The sequence below is a fragment of the Trachypithecus francoisi genome, unplaced genomic scaffold (assembly GCF_009764315.1).
Source record: "Trachypithecus francoisi isolate TF-2019V2 unplaced genomic scaffold, Tfra_2.0 Lachesis_group4, whole genome shotgun sequence".
NCBI lineage: Eukaryota > Metazoa > Chordata > Mammalia > Primates > Cercopithecidae > Trachypithecus > Trachypithecus francoisi.
The window spans coordinates 17,011,404-17,038,467 of NW_022681469.1; the positions used below are offsets into that span (position 1 = coordinate 17,011,404).

The following is a 27,064-nucleotide window of genomic DNA, read 5'->3' on the forward strand; positions in this document are numbered from 1 at the left end:
TCTTTAACAAAGCAATTCAAGAAAATGAATTTATGAGAAGAGCCAAAACACTAATAATGAAGAATAAGCAGTGGAGGTGGTTTGTCCTGTCCTCCCAAACAATAAAGTGTACTCTATAGCTCAATAATTAAACTCCTATGGCACAAATATGAGAATCTGTTTCATAAATCAATAGAACAAAGCAAATAGTAAATAAAGTATGAACTGGTCAATTATCTGAGATATGCTCATTTGCCTCGTTTCTCCTTCCAGATCGTTTTCCTTCCGTCTTCCTTAAGAACTCTTAACTTGCCAGGCAGGATGGATCATGCCTGTAATCCCAGCACTTGGGGAGGCAGAGGTAGGTGGATCACTTGAGTCCAGGAGTTTGAGACCAGCCTGGGTAACATGGCGAAACTCTATCTCTTAAAAAAAAAAAAAAAAAATACAGAAACTAGCTGGGCATAGTGGCACACACCTATAGTCCCAGCTACTCGGGAGGTTAAAGTGCGAGGATCACTTGAGCCCAGGAGAAGTTTCAGTGAGCCAAGATTGCACCACTGCACTCCAGCCTGGGTGAGACAGTGAGACCCTCTCTCAAAAAAACACTTAGCTTTAATTAACTATATTGGAGACCCGAAAACACAGTTTCATAAGTGGGCACATCCAACTGACCATAGACCTAATCCTCATGGATCTGTCTAAAATAAATATATGCCACCTCCTGACAGACTCTGGTTTATTACATGTGCTCACAGCATAATCTTATTTCATGAACTTAACCTTCTAAATAGCATAATTTTATTAAGAACAACCTGGAATTTCAGTGGCCACTTTGAGGGAACATTTGACACTTCCAAATTGTATCTCTTGGTTGAGAAGGCCGGGTCAAGCAAGATGGTAGAATTGAAGGCTCCACTGATCTTTCCGCTAACAACCACACCAATTTAACAACTATTTACACACACAAGAAAAGCACTTTTATAAGAACAGAAAATCAGGTGAGCATTCACAGTACCTGGTTTTCATTTCATATTGCTGAAAGAGGTAATAAAGAGGTAGGAAAAACAGTCTTGAGTCACTGATGCACATCTCCCCCATCCCCTGGTGATGGCTATGGAGCTCAGAGAGAGAATCTGTATACTTGGTAGAGGGTGAGTGTATCAACTGTGACACACTGCATTGAACTCAGTGTTACCCTGTTATAGCAGAAATCAAAACAACCAAACTCAGCTGACGCCCACCCACAAAAGGAGTATTTAAACCAGCCCTAGCCAGAGGGGAATTGCCAATTCCAGTGGTCAGAGCTTGAGTTCCAGCAAGCCGTGCAACCTCAGGCTGGAGTGCCATGGGGATCTAAATAAACTTGGAAGGCAGTCTAGGCAATGAGGGCTACAACTCCTAGGTGAGTCCTAGTGATGAAGGAGGCTCAGAGCCAGTGGATTGAGAGGACATCATCAGCTGGGGCAGCTACGGGAGTGCTGGCATCAGCCTTCCCCTAACCCCAGGCTTCACAGCTTATGGTTCCAAAAGAGACCCCTTACTTCCACTTGAGAGGAGAGAGAAGAGTGGGGAGGACATTGTCTTGCATCTTGGATACCAGCTCAGCCACCACAGGATAGGGCACCAGTCAGTTATGAAGCCCACTTTCCTGGCCCTAGCTCCCAGCACTTCTAGATACAGCATGGGGCAGAATGGAACCCACTGCCTTGAGAAGGACCCAGACCTGCCAGGATTTGTACCTGCTAACTGAAGAGCCCTTGGGCCCTGGATAACCAGCAGTAATACCCAGATAGTATATCATGGGCCTTGCATGAGACTCTGAGACTTGCTGGCTTCAGGTGAAACTTAGAACATTCCTAGCTGTGGTGGCTACAGGGAGAGACTCCTGCTCAAGAAAAGTGAAGGGAAAAATATAGAGGATTCTATATTGCACCATAGGTACCAGGTCTGCCATGAGGAGGTAGAGCACCAAGTGAGCTTTTGAAGGACCCTGATTCAAGGCCTTGGCTCTTGAGCAGCATTTCTGGACCTGCCCTGGGCCAGAGTGGAGCCCACTGCCCTGAAAAGTGAGTACCAGGCCAGGCAACATTCACCACAAGCTGACTGAAGAGCTCCTGAACCTTGAGGAAACATCAGTGTTAGCCTGGCAGTACTCCCTGTGGTCCTGTCATGGTCAGAAGGTGAGGCTCTCCTGCCTTTGGAAAGAGGAGGGAAGAGTGGGAAAGACTGTGTCTTGTGATTTGAGTGCCAGCTCAGCCACAGTACAACAGAACACCAAGTAGACTTCTAAGGTTTTTGACTGTAGTCCCTGCCTCCCAGATGGCATCCCTGGACCTGCCCAGGGCCCAGGGGAACTCACTCCCATAAAAGGAGGAACAATAGGCCTGGCTGGTGTCACCTGCTGATTGTGGAGCTCCAGGGCTTTGAGCAAACAAAGGCAGTGGCCAGGGAGTAGTTGCAGCAGATCTTGAGCAAGACCCAGTGCAGTGCTGGCTTCAGGTCTGACCCAGTGCATTCATATTCATGGTGGCCACAGGGGTGCCACTCCTCCTCCTGCTCCAGGAGACTCAGAATAAAGAGAGAGAGAGAGAGAGATTCCGTTTTGGAGGGGAAAGTAAGGGAACAGAACAAAATTCTCTGCCTGGTAATCCAGAGCATTCTTCCAGATTTTGTCCAAGACCATCAAGGAAGTACCTCTGTGACACTATAAAAACCACAGCATTACTGGGTTTGGGGTTCCCTCTAATGAAGATACAGCTTATAACACAACACCCAAGTCCCTTTGAATACCTGGAAAGCCTTCCCAAGAAGGATGGGTACAAACAAGCCCAGACTGCAAAGACAACAATAAATACTGAACTCTTCAATGCCCAGACACAGATGAACATCAGCAAGTATCAAGACCACCCAGGAAAACATGACCTTACCAAATGAACCAAATAAGGCATCAGGTACAAATCCTGGAGAAACAGAGATATGTGACCTTTCAGACAGAGAATTCAAAATAGCTGGGTTGAGAAAATTCAAATAAATTCAAGATAACACAGAGAATAAATTAAGAATTCTACCAGATAAAGTTAACACAGACATTGAAATAATTTAAAAGAATCAAGCAGAAATTCTGGAGCTGAAAAATGTAACTGACATATTGAGAATGCATCGAAGTCTATTAGTAGCAGAACGGATCAAGCAGAAGGAAGAATTAGTGAGCTTGAAGACAGGCTATTTGAAAATCCAATATCAAAAGAGGCAAAAGAAAAAAGAATAAAAATCAATGAAGCATGCCTACAGGATCTAGAAAACAGCCTTAAAAGGGCAAATCTAAGAGTTATTGTCCTTAAAGAGGAGGTAGAGAAAGAGATAGGAGTAGAAAGTTTACACAAAGGGATAATAACAAAGAAATTCCCAAGCCTAAAAAAAGATATCAATATCCGAGTACAAGGTTATAGAACACCAAGCAGATTTAACTCAAAGAAGACTAACTCAAGGCATTTAATAATCAAACTCCCAAAGGTCAATGATAAAGAAAGGCTCCTAAAAGCAGCAAGAAGAAAGAAACAAACAACATACCATGGAGCTGCAATACATCTGGCAGCAGACTTTTCAGTGGAAAATTTACAAGCATGTAAGAGTAGCATGACATATTTTAAGTGCTGAAGGGAAAAAATTTTTACCTTGGAATAGTGTATTTGTCAAAAATATCCTTCATACAAAAAGGAGAAATAAAAGCTTTCCCAAAACCAATAGCTGAGGGACTTCATCAACTCCAGACATGTCCTAGAAGAAATGCTAAAGGGAATATTTCCATCCAAAATTATTTATTAGTTTTCTTTCTGCTTGTCTATTTGTTTATTTTATGTAAACAATATTGTTATTAGTTTAAAATAATGTGTTATAAGATAGTATTTGCAAGCCTCATAAGCCTAAATCAAAAAACATACAAGAAATCCACACAAAATAAAAAGCAAGAACTTAAATCACACCATCAAAAATCATCTGCACTAAAAGGAAGAAAGGAAGGAAGGAAATAAGAAAGAGAAGACCACAAAACAACCAGAAAACAAATAACAAAATGGCAGGAGTAGGTGCTTACTTATCAATAATAACATTGAATATAAATGGACTAAACTCTCCAATCAAAGGACATAGAGTTGCTGAATGCATTAAGAAAACAAGATCCAATAATCTATTTCCTAAAAGAAACACACAAAAGCCAAAATAAACAAATGGGATCTAATTAAGCTAAAAAGCTTCTGCACAGCAAAAAAAACTATCACCAGAGTGAAAAGATAACCTACAGAATGGGAGAAAATTTTTGCAGTCTATCCATCTGACAAAGGGCTAATATCCAGAATCTACAAAGAACTTAAACAAATTTACAAGAAAAAAAAACAACCCATCAAAAAGTGGGCAAAAGATATGAACAGACACTTCTCAAAAGAAAACATTTATGCAGCCAACAAACATGAAAAAATGCTCACCATCACTGGTCATTAGAGAAATGCAAATCAAAACCACAATGAGATACCATCTCATACCAGTTAGAATGGGGATCATTAAAAAGTCAGGAACCAACAGATGCTGGAGAGGATGTGGAGAAATAGGAACACTTTTACACTGTTGGTGGGAGTGTAAATTAGTTCAACCATTGTGGAAGACAGTGTGGCGATTCCTCAAGGATCTAGAACTAGAAATACCATTTGACCCAGTAATCCCATTACTGGGTATACACCCAAAGGATTATAAGTCATTCTACTATATAGACACATGCACACATATGTTTATTGTGGCACTATTCACAATAGCAAAGACTTGGAACCAACCCAAATGCTCATCAATGATAGACTGGATAAAGAAAATGTGGCACATATACACCATACTATGCAGCCATAAAAAAGGATGAGTTCCTGTCCTTTGCAGGGACATGGATGAAGCTGGAAACCATCATTCTCAGTAAACTAACACAAGAACAGAAAACCAAACACTGCATGCTCTCACTCATAAATGAGAGTTGAACAGTGAGAACACATGGACACAGGGATGGGAACATCACACATTGGGGCCTGTTGAGGGGTAGGAGACTAGGGGAGGGATAGCATTAGGAGAAGTACCTAATGTAGATGACAGCTTGATGGGTGCAGCAAACCACCATGGCACGTGTAAACCTATGTGACAAAACTGCACGCTCTGCACATGTACCCCAGAACTTAAAGTATAATTAAAAAAACAAAAGAAACATACTTCACCTATAAAGAGATATATAAACTAAAAATTTAGAGATGGAAAAATATATAACATACCAATGGAAACCAAAAGAGCAGGAGTGGCTATACTTAGATCAGACAAAATAGAATTCAAGACAAAAACTATAAAAGACAAAGAAGGTCACTATATCATGATACAGGGGTCAATTCAGTGAGAGGGTATAACAATTTTAAATATATATGCACCCAACACTGGAGCACCCAAATATATAAAGCAAATATTATTAGAGCTAAAGAGAGAGATAGACTCCAATACAATGATAGCTGGAGACTTCAACACCCCACTTTCAGCATTGGACAGATCTTCCCAGAAAATCAACAAAGAAACGTCAGACTTAATCTTCACTACAGACCAAATGAACTTACTAGATATTTATAAAACATTTCATTTAACATCTACAGAATACATATTCTTTTCCTCAGGACATGGATCATTCTCAAGGATAGACCATATGTTAGGTCACAGAACAAGTCCTAAAACATTCAAAAAATGAAATATTAATAATTATCTTTTCTGACCACAGTGGAATAAACCTAGAAATCAGCAGCAAGAGGAATTTGGAAACTATACAAATACATGAAAATTAAACAATCTGCTCCTGAATGACTAACGGGTCAATGAAGAAATTAAAAAGGAAATGTAAAATTTCTTGAAACAAATAATAATGGAAACACAACATACAAAAGCTTGTGGTACAACAAAAGCAGTACTAAGAGGGATGTTTATAGCTGTAAGTTCCTATATCAAAAAAGAGCAACTTGAAATAAACAACCTAATAATGTCTCTTAAACAGCTAGAAAAGCAAGAGCAAACCACATCCAAAATTACTAGAGGGGAAAAAAATAATAAAGATCAGAGCATAAATAAATGAAATTGAAATGAAGAAAACAATACAATAAGGATTTACAGGCTCATGCCTATAATCCCAGCACTTCGGGAGGCTGAGATGGGCAGATCACAAGGTCAGGAGTTCGAGACCAGCCTGACCAACATGGTGAAACCCCATCTCTACTAAAAGTACAAATATTAGCCAGGTGCGGTGGTGCACACCTGTAATCCCAGCTACTCAGGAGGCTGAGACAGGAGAATCGCTTAAGCCCGGGAGGCGGAGGTTGCAGTGACCCAAGATCACACCACTGCACTCCAGCCTGGTTGACAGAGTGAGACTCTGTCTCAAAAAAAAAATAAACTAAAAGAGTATAATTGTATTGTGTGAAACACAAAGGACAAATGCTTAAGGTGATGGATATCCTCTGTATCCTGATGTGGTTATTACACATTTCATGCCTGTATTAAAATATTCCATGTAACTTATAAATATATACACCTACTATCTACCCACAAAAAAATTAAAAAACAAAATAATATAAAAAATAAAAAACAAAATTGTATGTCTTTCTATTAGTAATCTATTACTGTGCAACAAGTTACCCCAAAACTCAGAGGCTTAAAGCAACAATCATTTATCATCTCACAGTTTCTGTTGGTCAGAAATCCAGTCATGGCTTCTTGGGTCTTTTGGCAATTGATTCCCTCAAACAGCTACAATCGAGGTGTTCACCAGTGCCTTAAGGTTTTACTGGGGTGTATCTATTTCCAAGCCCCTTCACATGGTTACTGGCATGATTCAGTTTCTCCTGTACTGTTGAACTGAGGGCCTCAGTCCTCACTGGCTGTTGACTGCAGGTCACTCTCAGTTCCTTGCCATGAGGGCCTCCACAAAGGGCAGCTCACAACACGGCAGTTTGCTTTATCAAAACAAGCAAGAGAGAAAGCAAGAGAGAGAAGGTGCAAGTTACGATCTTTTGTAACTTATCTGACAGTGGCAGCCCATCACTTTTGCTATGTTCAATCCAATAGAAACAAGTCACTAGGTCTAGCCAATACTAAAGGGGAAAAGATTCCACAATAGATGTGACAATGACTACCAGATATTGTAGAGTACTGGGAACTATATTTGAAGCTGTTAACCACAATCTTAGAGATATACTGAAAAAGTAATGAGATTTTGAACATTCAACGGTTGGCATTTGTCAAGCTAGTATGCAGAAATCTCTGAAAGAAATGTGATTGGTTTGCTTAATGGATTCTCTAGCAAAGGATAAAAATATATCTATTTCAATCTTGGATCCACAGTTCTCCATAAGACATTAGTTTCCTTTTATCCTACTTAATCCTACCTGTCTTCGCACCACTCTTTTAGCCTTCCCAGTCTGCTTCTAGACTTCCTTTTCCTCAGAGAATCCCTCAGGAGGAGATTAATAAGCATGAAAATTGCCCTGTGCAAGTGGAATTTAAACTTAGTGCATTCAGAAGTCTATTAGACATGTACTAACTGATACTTTTCAATTGATTCATCTTAATAAGCCAATCCATTGTCTTTTAAAATGGATAAATAGTGCAGGCTGACTAGAAGCTGAAGGCAATCTAAAAAAACCCTAGTTCTCAATAATAGGAAAGGGGTGAATATAGCAAAGCAAGTTAGTAAATAACTTTTAAAGACTAAAACTTACCCCTGCCAAAGATTGAACAAAAATTCAGTCCTATAAACAAGAAAAATAAGGAGTCTATTGATGACTACAGAAATCGACTTGTACGGGTCTTTCAACACAATTCTGGAGTTAATGTAAAAAATGAGATCAAGGGAACTTTGTCCTGTCTTCATCAATGGACTAAAATCTGATGTAGTAGATCTAATAGAAAAAGTAAATTAGAACAAAAGACTTTGACATTAAAGAACCATGGAGTATTGCTGAATCCTTTAAATGAGACCTAGAAAACAGGCCAAAAAGAGGATTTACTAATGTCATTTGAAATTACCAATCAATCTGCTTCTTCCAGGCATATGGAATGAAAGATCATGATACCTGTAGATATGGCCAACAAAAGATCCATGGCAAAAGCCAGTGATCCATCTTATTCAAAAATAAAAAGAAAGTTTTCTTTAAAGATGACCAAATATGGTGCCCAAGGGAACTACTGGTATCACAAAGTTTCTTGTCTTCCATAATCCTCTCAAGGACTATTCAGCCTAGTTGTTAAAGGAAAATCATGGAATTCCTTACAGACTCTGATGTAACTATATCTACTGTATAAATAAACAAAGACCACCCAACTGAGAAAAAAACACAGTCAATTTATTCAGAGCTTGCTGCAGCAAGGCAATCACCACCATCACTAGCATTTGGCAGAGATTCGAAGGCAGGCAGGAAAGGGTAAAGCTTTGCAATAAAAAACAGGAAAGGCTTCAAGTATGCTCTGATTAGAGGTTGTTGGCATGGAGAAGCTGGGCCAACTAGAAATGAGGCATCTTATGTGTTTGGTTTGGGAAGTATATCTGGATTTCTCTGGGTGATTCCGAATTGGAAGCAGGGACAAAAAATAGGGAAGCTAGCAGTTTTTGACCATATTCCAACGATTCTAAAATGTTTTCAGCGTTTTAGAACGGTTTGGCTTCCCAGGCAGGTTGCTACAGAGGTTGTGTTTAGAAAAGTAATTGTTCTTGCAATACAAAGAGATTTTAGATTTTGTGTTTCCTGCATGGGTATTCACAGTAATCTAGGGACAGGGAAACACATTTAATGGCAACTGCCACCCAAGAATTTTGTAAGTTCTTGGCACTTACAAAAAAAAAAAAAGCATCTTTGCCCTTATTATACTCAATATTCTAGGAAACTAGAAAGGATAAAGGGATGACAAAATTGAAATTAGCCAAACTACTTATAAGAGACTAAATTGGTATATTTAGTCATATCATCAACAGGTTCAAGCTATTTTTCCACAACATAACTTTTCTCATCCATTGCTGAGATACTAAAGATTTCAAAGAAAGACTGTTTTTGAAGCTCATTGGAAAGAACATTATTGAATACCACTGAAAGCATACATTGGTCAAACTTCAAGTAACAACTTGGCCTTGTTTCAAAATTTCAAATGTCCTGTTCTACTTGGAAATCTGAACACTTGGGTGATCTAAAGCTAAGCTATCCAGGCATCTTCCAGAAGTACATGACATCTTCCACAGATCTTCAGACAAACAAATGACTTCTTGCTGTAGACAGGTTCTTCTTAAGACTCACAGAACAAGGTCCAGATAACTGAAACCATAAATAAACTCATATCCCATGTCCCATTTTTTTAACCTGCATGCTCCTTTTTGTATTTTCCTAGCTATTTGCTTTATTTTCTCCTAGTTTAAGTTTCTAAATTGTTAACACACGTTTGTTACTTTTAATTGGTAACATTCCTTAATACTACTCTGTGCATCCCTAATCACTCCTTGGAATGAATCAGTATCTAGCTACAATTCACTCGTGATATGGCTAAATCACACAATCAAACTAATTGTGTTTATAAACACTTTCCTTTGGGTAACACTTAGTGACTATTACTATCAGTCTCTGCTAATAAACCAGCTGGTTTCCTGAAAATATAAATCAACTACTACCCAGATTTTTAGATGGCAAACACCATAAGAGGTCAGACAACCAAAACTTAAAAACTCATCATCAATCACACTTGTTATGAAAACCACAACACCTTGCATAGGAGGTAGCCTTCACAAATTTTTCCAATATTAGAGTTTAGAAAAAGACAAAGAAATAAATAGTGCACGAGTAGAAGCTGACTCATTTTTACAGATCCCACAATAAATGCTAACTACTAAGTTCAACTTAATACTTGTACTAAAGATCTACCTGTTTATCTACTTTTGATCTACTGTTGATTTCACTTTCTGATACCAAACCAATTTTTCTGAGTGGCATCACACCCCTGTGGCACAATTATACCATCCCAGAGGGATATTTTGTCTGAAAACAGATCATTAAACTGCCCCCAATGACACGCATTAGAATTGCAGTACAAAAGCCCATTGAGTACTAGCTGCAAGTTGGACAGGCATGTCCAAACTCATGCCTGCCTTCCAGACAGCTCCTGACATCAACCTGGTTCTATTTGGCACATGAATTTTCCCTCGTTAAAAAAATAGGCCGGGCACAGTGGCTCCCGCCTATAATCCCAGCACTTTGGGAGGCTGAGGTGGGTAGATCACTTGAGGTCAAGAGTTCGAGACCAGCCTGGCCAACCTGGTGAAACCCCATCTCTACTAAAAATAAAAAAAGAAAAATTAGCTGGTCATGGTGGTGGGTGCCTGTAATCCCAGCTACTCAGGAGGCTGAGGCAGGAGAATAGCTCGAATCCGGGAGGCAAAGATTACAGTAAGCCAAGATCATGCCACTGCACTCCAGCCTGGGCTACAGAGTGAGACTCCATCTCAAAAAAAAAAAAAAAGAGAGAGAGAGATGAGATGAGATGTTTAAATATGACTGAACTCAAGAAGGATAAAGACTGAGCCTCAGTTGGAGACTCAAAACTTTAACAACTGAGGGGAGATTCTGTGCTTCTTTCTTCTGTCCTCAAGCATCTTAATTGTTTTATAGGCCTAAAAAATATGGTAAATACTACAACACAATGGTTCAAAGATTGATGGAAAAGCTAGACAATGTCTCTGAGACCACAGAGCTCCTCATCTGAGACGTTTTGAGACTGGACAGGTTATGGTCCAAAACAAGATAGCCTTGAATATATTATTAGCCTCTCAAAACAGATATGTGCCATTTTAAGGAAAGACTTTGAATTTACATCTCTACAGACCACTTTGGAATCTTTAATATTACTCTAAGGAATAGTAAACAAATCAAAAGTTTAGGTGATTTGGCTAACATACTCATATCTCATCCTGTGAGCTTTCTAGATTGGGAATGGGATCTGTTCTCTTGGTTTAATTGGACTTGTTTTGTTAAACAAGTCTTAAAAGTGAATTACAAACTGTGCTGTATTCAAATATGTGATCTCTGCCATGCATTCACTGTCTCATCAAATGATTCAACAAGCAATCATGCAGCAGAAGCAACAAGAAAGAATAGCATTTGTTGAAAATGAAAGGACTATCTGTTTGGATGAACGGAGGCAAGATGGTGCACTTCCGGGTTCTTCATCCCCCCCCCCCCGCCAACTTTTCCCGAACGCGCGAAAATGCAGCCGGCGCCGGGGAAGGTGCAGACCAACTGGGCATGCGCCAGGTGACGTCAATCCGAAGAGACCAAGATTTACCTGGTCGCACCTGCGGAACGCCCCCTACACGCCCGTGCCCCGCCTATTGCCCTCCCACTCCTAGAAAAGCCGCTCCGGAGGGACGCCACGCGCGGCCTTCTCACAGCCCCACTCCTGTCAGGATGTCAGGACTGTGGGAACTCTGTCCGAGAGCCCCACCGGGGGACTCTGTGGGCCTTCTTTGCCGGAGGCCGACAGACCTCTTCCCCACACCTTAGGTGACCAAAATAAACTTGCAGTTTTGCTCCTACACTTGCCTAGTCGCTGGTTCTTTTGTGCCCGCTTTGGTGGTCTTAGAAAAACAAATCACTATCAATTTGACAAAAGATATACAAACAAAAATGTAGATCTGGATAGATCACCAAAATTATCAATCACAGAGCCTCTACCAAAGAATGATCAAAAAACAGCCTGAGAAATGGAAGTCAAACTGACAATCCTATCTATCAGAAAATTACCAATCCTGCAAAACAAGCAAGAACAAACCACAACATGGTCTGGAAAGAGAAGACTACAAGTTTCAGAATTCAGATGAAAAGAGAAAGAAGAAACACTGCATGCCCTGCTCTGTTCTCCCAAGCCAATTAAAAATGACTGCCTCCTACCCATTTAGTCCAATTCATTCCCCATTTCCAAAAGACATCCCAGAGAAATCACCCAATTTATAATCCTAACACCAGATCTAGTCCGGTAAAAAAAAGAAAAAAACAAACAAAACAAAAAAAACACCCTGTGTAACTTCCCTTTTGTGTACATTGTTGATGTTCTGTTCTTAATGAGGTTTTCCCTAGCTGGAGAGATTAATAATAAATGACTTTGTTTTTATATAAGCTTTCCTGATTATCTTTTTGAGGATTTTAACAGTTCCTGTCTAAGGCTAAGCCTCAAGAGATCGCATCCCCTCTCTTCTATTCGAGAAAACCACTCCAGTATTCCTCCCCAATTTTTCTCCAATTCCTCTCCTCCCAAATCTATTGGTCCAATTCCAATCCAGCTTTTCCAAAGCATTCTCTCTAAAACTGCTCCTTTCAAAGTCACCAATGACTTGTATATTTCAGAATTCAAAGGTCAATTCTTAGGTCACATTTTGCTTGAGCGATCAGCATCATTTGACAAAGTTGGTCAATCCCTTTTCCTGGAAACAGTTTCTTTACATGGCCTCCAGGATATCATGATCTTTTTATTTCCATATACCTCACTGGCGCTCCAACCTCTTAACATCAGTAGTCCCCGAGTTTTAGTCGTGGACATCTCTTTGCTATCTATACCCACTTCCTTAGTAATCTTTATCAGTCTTATAGTTTCATTTATTTGTCGTGGGGCGCAGAGAGAGCAAGTTTATTTGGTAAAAGCGGACCAAACATTATCCAAAAGAGACAAGATAGGAAAGGTGCTGTGACAAGAGAGCCTAGAAAGCCTTCAGGCTAGATACAGAGTCTCCCACAGGGAAAGGCATGGGCTCTGGGGAGACTGAGAAGGTCCTTAGCCATGTGGCACCCCATGGACAAGTTCTTCATAGTTGATGCAACTATGGCTGTCCTCATGCCCTGCACTAGCATCTCTACTTCTATCATCTTCTCACCCAGTGTGACAAGGACTTGCCAGATTTCAGTGCCCATCATGGTGCCTTTCCCTTTCTTGTCAAATACCCAAAGTCCTTCAACATAATCCTTATAGGCCCTGGTCCCTGTCCTTAGCCACAGCCTGCAGCATGGGCAGGAAGTGCCCAAAGTCCAGCACCTTCACATTCATCTCATGACTCTTGGGGATCCCCAGGACTTGAATCACCTCAGCATTGGTGGGGTTCTGACCCAGGACCCTCATCATATCCCCACACTGACTGTACAGGATCTTACCATCACCTGTTCAGTCAAACAGCTAGAAGACCTCCTTGAATTCTGTGGTCTGGTCCTCAGTGAAGTCACACACCTTGACTGCTTAGCTCTGCGGCACCTTTTCCTACGGTAATGGCCCAGTCTTAGTTTTAAACATCATATTTAGTCTAAATACTCCCAAATATTTACCTCCAGTTTAGATTTTTCCCTTCCCTTCCAGTCTCACATGTTTAATCTAATCTATATATGGTTAAATATTAGTTAAATCTAATATATAAAAATTAATAATAAAATATAAAAATATATTAATAAAAATTAATATTTTAACTATTTTAAAATTAGTTACATCTAATAGATTATATGTGTGTGTGTATATACATATATATATACACACACATCTCTTTTTTTTTTTTTTTTTGAGACGGAGTCTCGCTCTGTCGCCCAGGCTGGAGTGCTGTGGCCGGATCTCAGCTCACTGCAAGCTCCGCCTCCTGGGTTTAGGCCATTCTCCTGCCTCAGCCTCCCGAGTAGCTGGGACTACAGGCGCCCGCCACCTCACCCGGCTAATTTTTTTTATTTTTAGTAGAGACGGGGTTTCACCGTGTTAGCCAGGATGGTCTCGATCTCCTGACCTCGTGATCCGCCCGTCTCGGCCTCCCAAAGTGCTGGGATTACAGGCTTGAGCCACCGCGCCCGGCCCACACACATCTCAAATTTAACATGTTCAAAAATGAACTCCAAATATTACCCCCAGATCAACCTGCTTCACCCACAGTCTCTCCCAAATATCCTGGTGACCCAGCACTTTTTTGTTTGTGAAAAAAAAAAAAAAAGTACTTGTCCCTATGGAGCACACATTCTAGTTTAGAACACAGGTAGCTAACAAATAAAGTATGCATGAATGATATCAGATAAATGCTATGAGAAAAAAATAAAGTAAAATTGTAAGTGCTGGGGTAACATTGTTAAATAGGGTACTTGGTGAAATTCATTGAACGTGGATCCCCAAAACTTGAGCAGGCTCTAAGAATTCTCCTGAGGAATCTCAGGAATGCTGAAAATAGAGTGGGAAGGTGGCTGGGAGGTAGTATGTCTCTCCTAGAAATATGATTGATATGGAATAGTGAGAATACCATAATCAAGGGTGAGAAAGTGAGGATAGGGAATGTGTTTATGAAAAGGTATAATAATGTGTGACAAAAATGTGGCTCCTGAGTTTGAGAAGGTAATCTTGGGGGACAAAAGGGCAAAAGAAAAGGGAAGGCAATGGATCTCCAGAGACACCCAGGACATGAATCTCGGAAGAAAATGATTTGGATTGGCAAATGCTCTTGTTGGGGATACGAAGAAGACCCAAAGCCTGTTGACACACACAGCTAGGGACCTTGGAGTGAATGCTGCTGTCATGAGATGTTCTCCCATCCCTTTTTCTAGTTCCTTAGAAATATCCAGAAAATACTGAATTACAAGGACTTATTAAAAGAAAGGAAATCAAACTGTTGATACTTATTTGTATAAAAGTAATCCTTTATGCTGCATTCAATACAAGTTCATCTGAACATGATACTATGCTAATAATATTTACTTCATCTCAGAAAAACGTAAATGAGATTAATCCTCTACTCTTCTTAACCTTTGCTGCACACTGGAATTATCTGGGGAGCTCTACAAGGCATAATTCTTGAGTCTCATATAAGAAATTTTGATTTAATTGCTTGGGCAAGACCTGGACATTGGGATATATTTTAATCTGTCAAGGTGATCCTCATGTACAGTCAAAATTGAGAATCTGAAAGTAATTTTCACCACGAGGTTTGTAATATCTAACTTTTTCCCAGAATTTTACAGAATACTAATAAGAGGCTGTGAAAAAAAATGACCCTTTAAAAACTCATCCTTACTGGTTTTTATACTGGTATATAAAAATACATTAACTTTCGTGTCTTAACCTTACATCTAGCTACCTTTCTAAATTAGCTTATTTTCTAATAATTTTTAGGTTACTGGGATTTTGTATGTAAACAATCATATTCTCTTAAAATAATGACAGTTTTTGTGATGGTTAATATTAGTCAACTTGACCAGATTAAAGGATGTAAAGTATGGTTTCTGAGTGTGTCTGTGAGGGTGTTGCCACAGGAGATTAACGTATGAGTCAGTGGACTGGGAGAGGAAGACCCACCTTCAATGTGGGTGGGCAGTATCCAATCGCCTGCCAGTGTCGGTAGAAAAAGCAGGCAGAAGAAAGTGGAATAAGCTGGTTTGCTGAGTCTTCTGGCTTTCATCTTTCTCCCGTGCTGGACGCTTCCTGCCCTTGAACGTCAGACTCCAGGTTCTCTGGCCTTTGGACTCTTGGATTTACACCAGTGGTTTGTCAGGGGCTCTCTGGCCTTCAGCCACAGACTGAAGGCTGCACTGTCAGCTTCCCTACTTTTGAGGCTTTGGGACTGGGACTGAGGCACTACTGCTCCTTGCTCCTCAGCTTACAGATGGCCTGTCATCGGGCTTCACCTTGTGATCCTTTGAGTCAATTCTCCTTAATAAACTCCCTTTCATATATACATATATCCTATTAGTTCTGCCCCTCTGGAGAACCCTAATACAGTTTTATTTCTTCTTTTCCTTTAATTTATTTTTCTAATCTTACTTCTGTCTATCACTACCAGTATAATGCTGAAGAGCAAAGGTGATAGTTGGCCTTTCTGTCTTGTTCCTGAGTGTAAAGGAACAGCTTCTAGTATTTCCTCACTTAGAATAATGTTTGTGATTTTTTTGTTATCCTTATCAACTTAAGGAAGCTCCTTTCCATTCTTGGTTTACTTAAAAAAAAAAAGTTATCACAAATGAGTAGTGAATTTCATCAGTTTGTTTTGTATTTTTCAGATGACTACATGGTTTTTAATAACAGCTTTATTTGGATAAAACTCAGATACCATAAAACCCACCCTTTTAAAATATACAGTTCAGTGGGTTTTTATATATTAACAGTTATGCAATGATCACCGCTATTTAATTTTAGAAAATTTTCATGACCCAAAAAGAAATGCTGTACCCATAAGCATTAATTATCCATTCCTCTTATCCACCAGCCCCTAGCGACCACTAATCTACTTTCTATCTCTATGGATTTACCTGTTCTGGACCTTTTATATAAGTGGAATAATACAATACATAGTCTTTTGTGACAGCGTCTTTCACTTAGCATAATGTTTTCAAGGTTCATCTGCGTACTTCATTCCTTTTTATGACTGGATAATATTCCATTGTACGGATGTACCACCTTTTTTTTTAGTCCATTCATCAGATTGTGAACAGCTTGTTTCCACTTCTTGGTTGCTATGAATAATGCTGCCATGAATATTTGTGCACAAATTTTTGTGTGGCTATATATTTTCATTTCTCTTGGCTGTATACCTATAAATGGAATTTGTGGGTCATATGGTAACTCTGTATTTAACATTTTGAGGCACTGCCAAACTGTTTTCCAAAGTGGCTACACTAGGTTATATTCCCACCAGTAATGATTGAGAATTCCAGTCTCTCCAAATCTTCATCAGTATGCATTATTGTCTTTTTCCCTTTGGCCATCCTGGTAGGTGTGAAGTTGTACCTCATTGTGGTTTTGATTTGCATTTCCCTGATGATTAAGGATACTGACCATCTTTTCAGATGATAATTAGCCATCTGTATATTTTCTTTGGAAAAACACCTATTCAAACCCTCTCATCCTTTCTTACTTGTATAATTTGTCTCTTTACTAGAGAGTTGTAAGAAGACTTTATACATCTTGGATTCCAGTCCCTTATCAGATATATTATTTACAAGTGTTTTCTACCATTCTGTAATTCATTCTTCACTTTCTTGATGGCATACTTTGAGGCACAAAAGTTTTAAAAATTAATTAAGTCCAAGTTTTTAAAATTAAGTCCAATTTATCTATTTTGTTGTTTTTGCTTATGCGTTTGGTGTCATATCTAAGAAAACATTACCGATGGTAACAAAGATTTCCTCCTATAACTTTTCTTGTTAAGAGTTGCACAGGTTTAGGTATTACACTTAGGTCTATTATCCATGTTTAGTCAATTTTTATATATGGTATGAAGAAAGAATCCAACATCAAGCCAGGCACAGTGGCTCACACCTATTATCTCAGCACTTTGAGAGGATATCATGGGATGACCATTTGAGCCCAGGAGTTCAAAACCAACCTGAGTAACACAGTGAGACCCCATCTCTACCAAAAAAAAAAAAAAAAGTAAACAATTAGTCGGGCGTGGTGACATGAACCTGTGGTCCCAGCTACTTGGCAGGGAGGCTGAGGTGGGAGGATTGCATCAGCCTGGTAGGTCAAGGCTGCAGTGAGCCTTGAATGTGACACCGCGCTCCAGCCTGGGCAACAAAGCAAGACCGTGACTCACAAAATAATAATAATAATAATAATCCAATTTCATTCTTCTGCATGTAAATATCCAGTTGATCCAGCACCATTTGTTGAAAAAACTTATTTTACCATTGAATTGTCTTGGCACCCTTGACTAAAATAATTTGACCATAAATGGGAAGGTTTAATTCTGGACTTGCAATTCTGTTTCAGTGATTCATATGTTATCTTTATGCCAGGACCACAGTGTCTTGATTATTGCAGTTTTGTAGTAAGTTTTTGAAATGGAGAAGTGTGAGTTCTCAAAAATTTTTTATTCTTATTCGAAATGTTTTGCTTACTATGGCTCTCTTACAATACTATATACATTTTAGAGCCAGCTTGTCAATTTCTGCAACAACAAAAAAGCCAGCTGGGATTTACATAGGGATTGTATTGGTCAATTTGGAGAGTATTGATATCTAAACAATATTAATCATTCCAATCCATGAACATCAGTAATAGTTCCATTTATTATTGTCTTTTCTGATTTCTTTCAGCAATGCTATATGGCTTTTTAGTGTTAAGTCTTGCACTTTTGTTAAATTTATTTCTAAATATTTTATTCTTTTTAATGCTACTGTAAAGGGAAGTGTTTGTTTAATTTTATTTTTGAATTGTTCATTGCTAGTGTACATGCATACAATTGATTTTTGTATATTGATATTGTATTCTGCAAGTCATTGTTTTTCTAAACCTTGGCATCCACCAAAGGAAATGTGTGAGTCTTTTATTACTTACTGAAGCCATTTATTACTTTTAATGGTTTTTTAGTGTAGATTCCTTAGGATCTGCAAATTAAGAGAGTTTTATTTCTTCCTTCCTAATCTGCATAACTTTTATTTCTTTTTCTTGCCTAATCATCCTGGCTAGAATTTCCAGTACAATCTTGAATACAAGTAGCAAGAGCAGATATCCTTGCCTTGTTCCTGATCTTAGGAGAAAAGCATTAGTCTTTCACCATTGAGTATATGAATTTTGTAGATACCTCCCTTCAGGTTACAAAAGTTCCCTTCTGTATTAGTCCATTCTCATGCTGCTATAAAGAACTGCCCGAGACTGGGTAATTTATAAAGAAAAGAGGTTTAATTGACTCATGGTTCCACAAGTCTGGGGTGGGAGGCCTCAGGAAACCTACAATCATGGCAGAAGGCGAAGCAAACATGTCCTTCTTTGCATGGTAGCAGGAAGGAGAAGAATGAGAGCTGAGTAAAGGGGGAAGCCCCTTATAAAACCATCAGATCTCGGCCGGGCGCGGTGGCTCAAGCCTGTAATCCCAGCACTTTGGGAGGCCGAGACGGGCGGATCACAAGGTCAGGAGATCGAGACCATCCTGGCGAACACGGTGAAACCCCGTCTCTACCAAAAAAAATACAAAAAACTAGCCGGGCGAGGTGGCGGGCGCCTGTAGTCCCAGCTACTCCGGAGGCTGAGGCAGGAGAATGGCGTAAACCCGGGAGGCGGAGCTTGCAGTGAGCTGAGATCCAGCCACTGCACTCCAGCCTGGGCGACAGAGCGAGACTCCGTCTCAAAAAAAAAAAAAAAAAAAAACCATCAGATCTCATGAGAACTTACTTAATATCACAAAAAGAGTATATTAGTCTATTTTCATACTGCTATAAAGAAATACCCAAGACTGGGTAATTTATAAAGAAAAATAGGTTTAATGGACTTACAGTTCCACATGGCTGGGGGGGCCTCAAAATCATGGCAGAAGGTGAAAGAGGAACAAAGGCACATCTTACATGATGGCAGGCAAGAGTCATGTGCAGGGGAACTGCCCTTTATAAAACCATTCACTATCACAAGAATAGCATGTGAAAAACCCACCCCACATGATTCAATTACCTCCCTCCGGGTCCCTCCCATGACATGTGGGGATTATGGGATCTACAATTCAATATGAGATTTGGGTGGAGACACAGCCAAACCAAATCAAATAGCATGGGGGCATGGGGGAAACTGCCCCCATGATTCAATTACCTCCTACATGGTCCCTCCCACCACTTGTGGGGATTATGGGAACTACAGTTAAGATGAGATTTGGGTTGGGACACAGCCGAACCATATCACCTTTTATACCTAGTTTGTTGAGTGGTTTTATCATAAAAGGATGTTGTACCTTTTCAGATGTTTTTTCTACATCTATTGAGATGATCATATGAATGTGTGCCCTTTATTTTATTAATATAGTATATTACATTAATTTTCAGATGTTGAAACAACCTTGACCAAATTCATTAATGCAAGTACAAACTCAAAAAGCCTACAGGCCTTAGCCTACTATACCTGCATTAAAAATTTTGGTTGGGGTGACCTCGGAGCATAACTCAACCCCCGAACAACCTAAACTGAGACCTCACTAGTCTAAGTGGGTTAACATACATTGACCCAATAATATGATCAACAGAGAAAGTTACCCTAGGGATAACAGCGCAGTCCTATTCTAGAGTCCATATTGACAATAGGGTTTACGACCTCGATGTTGGATCAGGACATCCTAACGGTATAGCCACTATTAAGGGTTCGTTTGTTTAACGATTAAAGTCTTATATGATCTGAGTTCAGACCATAGTAATGCAGGTTGGTTTCTATCTATTTAACATTTCTCCTAGTACAAAAGGACAAGAGAGACAGGGCCCACTTCATAAAGCACTCTCACCCTATAGATAACGCTATCTCAGTCTAACAAATCACCATATACTCTACCCAAGAACAAGGTTTGTTAAGATGGCAGAGCCCGGCAATTGCGTAAAACTTAAAACTTTATAACCAGAGGCTCAGTTCTTCTTTTTTTTTTTTTTTTTTTTTTTTTTGAGACAGAGTCTCGCTTTGTCACCCAGGCTGGAGTGGAGTGATCTGATCTCTGCTCACTGCAAGCTCCACCTGCTGGGTTCACGCCATTCTCCTGCCTCAGCCTCGCAAGTAGCTGGGACTACAGGCGCCCGCCACCATGTCTGGCTAATTTTTTGTATTTTTAGTAGAGACAGGGTTTCACCGTGTTAGCCAGGATGGTCTGGGTCTCCTGACCTCGTGATCCACCCACCTCGGCCTCCCAAAGTGCTGGGATTACAGGCATGAGCCCCCGTGCCCAGCCTCCTCTTCTTAACAATAAGCCTATAATTAACCTTCTCCTACTTATCATTCCCACTCTAATCACTACAGCATTCCTTACACTCATTGAACAAAAAATCTTAGGCTATATACACCTACGCAAAGGACCTAACATTGTAGGTGCCTGCGGACTGCTTCAACCATTCACTGACGCAATACTTTCCATACAAGAACCCTTACAGACCTCAACATCTACATCTACTATCACCCTTTATATTATTGCTCCAACCCTGGCCCTTTCTTTTGCTCTCCTCTGTGAAGTCCCCTCTCTATAACAAATCCCCTAATTAATTGTAATATAGGCCTCCTATTTATGCTAGCCACATCAAGCCTAGCTGTCTGTTCTATTCTATGGTCCGGATGAGCATCTAATTCAAATTCATACTAGCTCCTACCCCAGTCTTAATTTAAAAAATAAATCCCTGCTCTACAGAAGCAGCCACCAAATACTTCCTTACACAAGTAACCACATCTGTAATTCTCATAATAGGTATCCTTTCCAATAACCTGGCCTCTGGACAGTGAACAATAATAAACACTATTCATCAATTTTCATCCCTAGTAATAAAACTAAGAATAGCCCCCTTTCACTTCTGAGTCCCAGAAGTAACTCAAGGAACCTCTCTAATGTCTGGCATACTTCTTCTCACATGACAAAAACTAGCACCTATCTCGATCATGTTTCAAATTTTCCCAATTATAAACATGAACATCCTCCTCTCTATCACAATCCGATCCATTATAGTAGGCGGCTGAGGAGGACTTAATCAAGCACAACTGCGTAAAATCATAGCCTACTCCTCAATTACTTACCTAAGTTGAATAACAGAAGTAATAATTTGTAACCCAAACATTACCATTCTAAACCTGATTACTTAACAACTACCACATTTCTAGCACTCAACCTGAGTATAAGCACAACCCTGTCACCATCTCACACCTGAAACAAATTAACATGGTTAACACCTATAATTCCACTAATTTTACTATCCCTAGGAGGTTTGCCCCCATTAAAAGGATTTCTGCTTAAATGAACCATCATTCAAGAATTTACAAAAATCAAGTCTTATTACCCCTGCCATCATAACTATCATAACTCAACTCAACCTGTACTTTTACATATGCCTAATTTATTCCATCTCAGTAACAATATTCCCCACATCTAATAATATGAAAATACAATGACAATTCGAAAATACAAAAACTATATTTCTCTTCCCCCACTTATCTTTTCTACCCTCCTCTTACCTATCTCTCCATTGATACTGACTATAACTTAGAAATTTAGGTTACATAAGACCAAGAACCTTCAAAGCCCTTAGTAAGTAAATTGTATTTAACTTCTGTAACAGACCTAAGGACTGCAAGACTCTATTCTGCATCAATTGAATGCAAATCAACAATTTTAATTAAGCTAAGCTCTTGCTAGATTGGTGGAATTCAAACCCACGAAAATTTAGTTAACAGCTAAACACTCTAATCAACTGGCTTCAATCTACTTCTCCTGCCATTGCCGGCAGAAAGGCAGGAGAAGCCCCGGCAGGATTGAAGCTGCTCCTTTGAATTTGCAATTCAATGTGACAAACCACCTCGGGGCTGGTAAAAAGAGGCCTCGACCTCTGTCTTTAGATTTACAGTGTAATGCTTACTCAGCCATTTCACCTTTTTTCCACTTAGGTTCATCAATCGTTAATTGTTTTCAACACTCTACCTGCTATTCAGCGCATGAGCGGGGATAGTGGACACCGCCCTAAGCCTTCTCATTCGAGCAGAATTAGGCCAATCAGGAACTCTGCTAGGAGATGATCAGATATACAATGTTATTGTTACCGCCCGCGCATTCGTCAATCTTTATAGTAATACCAATCATAACTGGAGGTTTCGGCAACTGACTAGTCCCTCTGATAATTGGTGCACCCGATATGGCGTTCCCCCAGATAAATAATATAAGCTTCTGACTTCTCCCTTCTTCCCCCTTTCCTACTCCTACTTGCATCATCAATAGTAGAAGCCGGCGCGGGAACCGGCTGAACAGTATACCCCCTCTTTAGCAGGAAGCCTAACACATGCAGGAACCTCTGTGCATCTAACCATTTTGTCTCTCCACCTAGCAGGTGTTTCTTCTGTTTTAGGGGCCATTAATTTTATTACCACAATTATTAATATAAAACCCCCCAGCCATATCCCAGTATCAAAACACCCGTTTTCGGGTGATCAGTCCTCATTAAGGCAATCCTTCTACTCCTTTCTCTCCCAGTCCTAGCCGCCGGCATTACCATACTATTAATTGACCGTAGCCTCAACACTTTTTTGGTCCTGCTGGTGGGGGTGAGCCTATCTTATATCAACATTTATTCTGATTATTTGGTCAGAAAGAATCAACAATCTTGGATTACTTGAGAAAATCCCACCTGTTTGCAGTATACGTTGCTGGATTCAGTTTGCTAGTATTCTGCTGAGGATTTTTGCCTCTGTATTCATAAGAGATATTGGTCTGTATTACAATGTCTCTAGCTTTGTTATCAAGGTAAACCCGGCCTCATTGAATGAGTTGGGAAGCCTTCCTTCCTATTCTGTTTTTTGGAGGAGTGTGCCAAAAAATGGTATTAATCCTGAAAATGTTTGGTAGACTTGATCAGTGAAGCCATCTGGTCCTGGACTTTTCTTTGCAGGAAGTTTTTGTCTTTTAAATTAAAACTCCAGTATATTTTTGAAGGTCTATTCAGAACTCCTGTTTCTTTTTTATTCAATTTTGGTAGTCTGTGAATCATATGGCTTTTATTCTTTATTATGTTCCTGGAGCAAATGGTGTTTATATAGTCTTAATGGTAAGCCATCCCTGCTTTCCTGGGATAAACAACTTCATCATGATGTCCAATTGTTTCTACTAACTGTTGAATTCTTGTTTTAAATAATAATTTTTATTTTAAACATTTACTTCTATATTTATATGTTAAGCGGGCCTGCCTGTGCTGTTCATTTTTTGTTTATTTCTGTCTGGTTTTGGCGTCAAAGTTATATTGACCTCAGAGTAAAGCTTAAAGAGTATCCGCCCTTTTTTTTTTTCCTATTCTCTGGAAGAGTTTGTTTAATATTAAGTTACAGTTTGGTAAAATTTGCCTGCAAAAATGCCTAAGCTTGTTTTCTATGTGAAAATATTTTAACTACTCCTGTTTCAGTGTATTAAATTAAATACGTAGCCAGATTCTTATTCCTAAATCAGTTTTGGTAAATTTTATTTTTCTAGAAATTTGCAATTTCTTCTAAGTTTCCAAATTTACTGAAGCAAAGTTATGTATAGTATTTTTTAAATATTTTAATTTTTTCTGTATCTGTAGCTAAGGACCATTCTGCATTCACATTATTTAGCTTCTCTCTTTTATTCCAAACTTATTTTATCAGTGGTTTCTTAGTCTGCTCAGGATGCCATAACAAAATACCATAAACTGGGTAGCTTATAAACAACATAAATATATTTCTCACAGTTTTAGAAGCTGCAAAGTCCAAGATCTAGGCACCAGCAGATTCAGTGACTGGCGAGGGCCCACTTCCTTGTGGATAGACAGCCATCTTTTTCCTAAGGGCAAAGGAGCTCTCTAGGGTGTCTTTTAAAAGGACACTGTATTAGTCTGTTTTCACGCTGCTGATACAGACATACCCGAGACTGGGCAATTTACAAAAGAAAGAGGTTTAATTGACTTACAGTTCCAAGTGATTGGGGAAGCCTCACAATCAAGGTGGAAGGCAGGAGGAGCAAGTCACATCTTACCTGGATGGCAGCAGGCAAAGAGAGGAGGACTTGTGCAGTAGAACTCCCCTTTTTATAACCATCAGATCTCATGAGACTTATTCACCATCACGAGAACAGCATGGGAAAGACCCGCCCCCATGATTCAATTACCTGCCACTCATAACACATGGGAATTCAAGATGAGATTTGGGTGGGGACGCAGCCAAACCATATCAGGCACTAATCCCATTCATGAAGGCTCTACCCTTAGGACCTAACAGCATCCCCAAAATCCCACCTCCAAATACCATCACATTGAGGATTAGGTTTCAATATACAAATTTTGGGGGGACACAAACATTCAGTCTATACCAAATGAGTTTTCTACTTCATTACTCTTTTCAAAGAACAAACTTTTGTTTTTTTCATATATATCAGTCAGAAAAACAACACACTTGAAATAAATGAAGAAAATTTCATAAATAATTTGTAAGTGCTTGGGAAGGATTAAAGGAATCAAAATCATTTGAAATTTTATTTATATTTTCCATTGATTTCTTCCATATCTTTATTATCTCGTTCCCTCTAGTCCTTAGTCCAAGGACATTGAAAATTAACTTTTCAGTTTGAAATTTTGCAGATCACCCATGTTCTGCCCTGAAGCCCCAATTTATTTTATCGGTCCTATTCAGTTTAGCATTTAGAATGCTTCCAATTTTTCAGTTTTATAAATGTGCAATGAACATCTTTGTAAAAGCAAGTTTACACAGATCTTTAATAGAAATATATTTACAAAGTATAACTGCTATATCAAGATATATACATACATGTTAAAATATGCTGCCAAATTGTCCCTCAGAATATGATACCAATTAGCGCATCCATCTTCAATGTATAAGAATATCCTTTCCCTGTATTCTCAATAAAACCATTATCTTTCATTTTTTAATCTTTGCTACCTGGATAAACACAAATGGTATTACAAAAAAATCACATTTTTATGACTAGTGAGAAATAACAATGTGTTATAAACCATTTATATTGATTCATTTTTTTAATTGCCTCCAAAGCCTTTCTCATTTTTGTGTTGGAATGTTATGGTTCTTTTTAATAATTTTGTAACAATTAATAATAACTTCTTCTGGTTATATATGCTTAGTTGCAATTTTTTCCTCCATTTATCCATTGCTATTTAAATTTTTATGTGTGCTGTTTGTGACATAAAGAAGTTTTAATTTTTTATGTGATCATATATGTTAATAATTTTTGGATGATTTTTGTCCTTTATAGCATAATTAGAAATTTCTTTCATTCCCCAATAATTTATTCATCTATTTTTCTTTGAGCTTTTTATGGTTTCTTTGCTTACACTTTATTCTTTAATCTACCTCAAATTTAGTAAAGATAATGTGAAGTAAAAATCTAATCTTACTATATCCTAAATGGTTAGCCACTTGTTTCAGCAGCATTTATTGAATAATCCTTTTTAAAAAGAAGACCACATTTATCATCTGCTAAATTTACATATTTATCTGGTGTTTCAATTCTATTTTCTTTATCTTTTAATTATTCTTTGCAAGTGTAAATATTTAAAATTATTTCTTCTAAATCCTGTCATTTCTGACAACATGAATGAACCTGAGGACATTACGCTAAATGAAATAAGCCAGGCACAGAAAGACAAACACCTCATGATCTCACTTACACGTGGAATCTAAACAATCAAACTCATAGAAGCGGAGTGCAGGATGATAGTTACCAGAGGCTGGGGGCTGGATGGAATCAGGAGATGTTGATCAAAGAGTAGAATGTTGCAGTTCAGTTACACAAGTGGAATAAATAAGTATTTAAGGTGATAGATATATTAATTAGCTTGATTCAATCCTTCCACACTGTATACATATAACATCACGATCACTGTGTACCCCGTAATTTACATTATTATAATTTGTCAAAAGTATAAATAATTTTTCCTAAAGAGTAGTGCAATAATAATATTAAGGATAAAAAAATTATATCCATTGTTATATACCAGGTACTCTTGTAAGCCCTTTACATCTATTAATTCATTTAATCTTCATGACAACCTGTGAGGTATATACAGGCCTTCCTTCATAAAGTGATATATATGTTCTTGTAAAACTTTAAATTCTTCAACATCATAGACAAAATATGAGTTTATTTGGGGGTAGGACAGAATAAGGTTGAAAAAGACTATTGAAAACTGATGTAACTTTGTAACCAGAGCACTAACTGAAATTTTAAAAAAGCTGATAAAAATCCTAGAATGATATATCGCTATAGTCTTTGCACTCAACATCTGTCAATCAATCATTCACAGCCTTTATACTCGGTTTTATGTTTCTTTCAAAGTATAGATCTTTGAGGGAATTAATTTTTAGAGATTAATTGTATTACAATTAAAAATCTGAACCAGTGTAGGATGACTATAGTTAACAATAATGTATTACATTGTTTCACATAGCTAGGAGGATATTGAATGTTCCCAACACAAAGAAATGATAAATGTTTGAGATGACAGATGTGCTCATTCCCCTGATGTGATCACAATACATTAGGTGGATCAAAACATCACTAGGTACC

The 27,064-nt window shown here is 38.7% G+C and overlaps 1 pseudogene; it reads right to left on the bottom strand.

The window, feature by feature from the left end:
• Window positions 1-12,756: 12,756 nt before the first annotated feature.
• Window positions 12,757-22,726, bottom strand: LOC117073408 (annotated as a pseudogene).
• Between the last annotated feature and the right edge of the window lie 4,338 nt (window positions 22,727-27,064).